Source organism: Echinops telfairi, unplaced genomic scaffold, assembly GCF_000313985.2.
Source record: "Echinops telfairi isolate 266 unplaced genomic scaffold, ASM31398v2 ScPeMD7_25;HRSCAF=90, whole genome shotgun sequence".
NCBI lineage: Eukaryota > Metazoa > Chordata > Mammalia > Afrosoricida > Tenrecidae > Echinops > Echinops telfairi.
This window is the reverse complement of record NW_022103922.1, coordinates 25,221,937-25,226,422: the sequence shown is the minus strand read 5'-3', so window position 1 is coordinate 25,226,422 and position 4,486 is coordinate 25,221,937.

Here is a 4,486-nt window from a genome sequence, read left to right as displayed (position 1 = left end):
TAAGAGTTGTATGAGCCCCTAATAAAATGATAAAAAGAAAAGAAAAAAAAAAGAAAAAATATTAAATAATTCCCTACAATTTTCTTCTTGATTGTTATTCTCACTTGCAATACTTTCCACGTTTATGTGAGCATCATCAGCTATGTAATTTGTCCTTAAGCATCTTTCACTGTAGGAGTAGGACCTCCTTCCTTGAGATGCACTTCAGTTAGACCATAGCCACTGTGGTTGATGTATTAAACAGTTAGATGACTTCTCTTTTCTGAACATCTGGTGCTCATCTTTGAAAAACCTCTTTCTGCTTTTGCTTAATTTACAACAATTGCTCGGAATTTTTTTTAGCTATTTGACCACTTTCTGGAATTGCATAATTCATTCATAATACCTTGTGGGAATTTGAGGCATTACACAAGCTAAAACAAATGACAATGTGTGACCCTCTGGTAGTTTAGCATTTTTTCTCTTTATGTTCTATGTTTATTTACAAAGGCAAGGGGATAAAAATGTAGCATTTCATTAAAAGTATAATGTGTTTTAGGAAATGAACAAATAAATATTATTAACATGATTTTGTCTAAGTTTTATACCTATGGATGGAATAAACATTACAATAGGTGTTTAGAATAAACTCACTGTTAGACAGATGAACATGTAAAAAGATTAAGGTAAATAAAGGTGTGATTTCCACATTGAGCAGCGGCCCAGTTGCCCACCTGAGCGAGAACCCTGACTTCAAGTGCCATTTCAACCTGATTCCCCAATTCAATGAAAAATTAGGTATCAGTTCAGCTGACTCAGTGCAAACCAATTGAATCCCACCACTTCATATACAAGAGGGTACCCCCACAAAAATTGAATTTTTTTTCAAAACCATGCATTTAATATGTTTTTACAAAACAACCTTAACACCTTCAAAATACTCTCCATTACACACAATACAAATTTCAAACCTGAGATTCCATTCTTGGAAACATTTTTCAAACTCATCTGTTTGGATTGCTGGGGACACACACCTCCTTCATTTTTTTCTTCACCTCTTTTCTATGTCGTCCAATTGCTTTCCTTGCATGTTCCTCTTCATTTGTGGAAACAAAAAGAAGTTGTACGGAGTGAGGTCCAGTGGGGCAAGAGAGGCATGCTATTTTTTGTCAAAAACTGGCGCACTGAGATGACTGCGTGAGCAGGTGCATTGTCGTGGTGGCAAAACCTGTCTGCCTTTTCGGTCACACACCGTTAGGCAATCTTTTCAGAACCTCTGATAGAAAGCTTGATTAACAGTCTGATCTGGTGAAACAAATGCCAAATGCACTAAAAGTTAACATTTTAATTCATTCAGGAAGTTGAAGGACATCCAGATTAAGGTTTGTGATCAATCGACATTTCATCTTTGTGGAAACGAGAAAACCACTTGTATACTTGAGTTTTTCCCATAGCGCTGTCTTGTGAGCTGTGTTCATATCAAAACAGTTTCTGCAGTAATTTTTCTGAGCAGGAAACAACATTTCACAGCCGCATGCTGTTTTCTGAAATTGGCCATCACAAAAATTGAAGTTTGAGTGAAACTGTTTTTATGAAAAAATTCACTGTGACCAAAGAGAACCTTCCCAGGTGACAACACTGGATGCACTAACTCAGAGCGAGAGGCTCAATGCTTGCCTCGCGGGAAAAATGCATACTAAGACAGCTCCACTCCACCCAGCACACTTCCAGTTTTCTGGGAGTACCCCTTCATATAAGTGATCGCTATATGTGCAAGCCATTGGTCAAAAAATACCTGTAGAATAAAGGATGATAGTTCTATGATGATCTCTCTTACCTTCTGAATTTCCCATTGCAAATATCTTATGAAGCCAATATTTCAATTCCCTTACTGTTACTCCCAGACAGCAGCATATGGCTGCAGGAACTCAAGCCCTCATGTAGATTGTTATCAGCACAAAACATTGGTCTGGTCTTTCTTTTCCCGCGTGCCCTGGAATTTATCTAGAATTTCACTCCTCTCCTCAAGTCAATTCGTTCCCAGCATTTTAAAGCCAGGTACTTTCACTATTAAAAAAAGAAAGAAAAAGAAAAGCTTGTATTAACTGAATAGCTTAAATGGTCCCTAATTTCAATTATATTTATTTCTACCTTGAAAACTGCTTCCATTTTATCTGAAAAACAAAAATATTACTATGGTACTTCTCTATTCAGATCCCACAGAATTTGTGATAATTTAGAAGAGAAGTTATATTATTCAGCCCTGCGTTGCTCTCAGTATGCCCACAGGTAAGCGTTATTGTCTGGGCTATAGTCGTACTGAATCAGGCGAATGCCTACTGATGTTTCAGAGCATTTTCTTTTTCTTATCTTTCCTGACACCGTTGTACTCCCACATGCTTACACTTATTCAACTGTGGATTTATCCCCTTTATGAAGCGTTTATGAGTCCATCCGTAAATTTGACTTCTTCTATCCATGATAAAGAAGAAAATATTGAACTTGAGAAGGATTTCATTTTATTTGGATCCACCATCAGTGCCTAGGGAGGCAGTAGTTCATAAATCAAATAATGTATTGCCCTGGGCAAATCGACTACCAAACAAAAAGACCGCTTTTCAAAATGAAGGACTTTTTTAATGTTAAAAAAACGAAGGATAGAGGTATGCCGTGCCTGATGTTTGTGAGAGATGGACAATGAATACGGAAGAGTGAAGGAGATAAAAGGTATTGAATGATCCTTTTGGTGAAGAATATTGACAGTACCGTGCACTGCCAGGAAAATCAACAACTCTGTCATGGAAGAAATGCAGCCAGACTTCTCCTTAGGAGCAAGGGTGGCGAGGCTTCATCTCCTGCATTTTGGACATGCTGTCAGGAGGACATCTTGCTCAGTGAAGCAGAGGAAGCTCTTCCCGTAACAGATCCCTCTCTTCTCTAGGAAGGGCTGAGTGAGTGGGCGCGCCCCAGCGACGGGGAGGCAGGGCTACCTTCCAGGGCCCAGAGGACTCAGAACCCACCAAGAAGGCACCTGGGAATAATAGTTCATTTGTACTCAATGATGCTATTGCCTTTTCGAGATTCAGCTGAAGTAATGCCTATTCTATAAATGCCATTAAAACCCAAACAAACCCAAAAACCTCAATCAGGTAGGATTCACCTCAGCTTTAATTTTCTCCATTTTAACTTTGCATATTCTCCTATCACAGCCCAGAATAAAAATTTGGTCATTTCTTCACATATTTAATAAAGAAATTTAAACTATTTTAATTCTAGAAATTATTGTTTTCGTAGGCAGAGAAGTAAAATTGTCATATTTTTACCGAGGTTGAATGTTTTGTTTTGTTTTTCTTTCCCATTTCGATTCAACTTATCGTTTCATGTGTCTCTCTACCTGCCGGTTTAGTATTATATCTACAATGTCCCTGGCGTGTCAATGCTCTGATAGGCTGGATTGCAATCCTGGTTACTGATCTTATTGAATGATCTTGTCCCTTTTAAGAAGACATGATACATGCACTTTGCAAGACATACTGCTGAAGAGAAAAACACACTTTCGAGTCTGTTTAATCTTTAATACAATTATACTGTATAAAAATGAAGAATTACAGAAATGTGTGTATTAGCCAGAACCCTCAGTATATAAATCATTCTGTATAAACAAGTTTCCCCAATAGTCAGGCACTTTTAGTTCTCAAAATTGTAAATGTTCTAGTCAAAGGAAATGTTTTAAATAGTTATTTTATATGCCATGACTTTTTATTAGAAAGTACAGAATTGATTTTCATATTTTTGTAATAGTTTTTTTCTAACCCAGCTTATTGTTTGGGACAGTTGGGCCTATAAAGTCCTGATTCCCCAGGTAGCAGCCCACTCTTTCAAACCAGACGCTCTCGGGTGGTTGGCTGCACATCCTCCTCTCGTGGGACTTTGCTCGTCCTAGCACTTCGTTCGGCAAGTCTGGAGACCACACCTTCTTAAATGTAACAGTTCCCCATTAAAGGACCTGATGAGTGTATTTTAAAAAGTCATGGCTAACATTTTAGCAAGTAGAATTTGTGATATTAATTTTGACGGCTGAAAAGTCAACAGAAGGGAAAACTTTTCTTATGATGACTCTGTGGGGTTCCAGCTGATTTACTTTCCTGAACTGTTGAATCCTAGGTCAGCATGTTATATTCATGAGTCCTGAACGTTGAGATATTACAATAAAAACACCTTTCTTACAACACAGTCATGTTTAACGATAGTTAATTGAGGTTAGAAAACACTTTCAGACATTTGAACAGTATTAAGTATACTATGTATTTAGATGAAGAATAAATTGTTCTTTAAGATTTCCTCCCCTCGAGACCTAGTAGGGCATGATCAAGGGGAATGTAACAAAGAGGAATTGCTGAAACCCTGGTGGGGAATGAGCATGATAGTGGGACAGGAGGAGAATCAAGGGAAATAGAGGAAAGAGCTGGGAGACAAAGGGCATTTATAGAGGTCTAGATAAAGACAT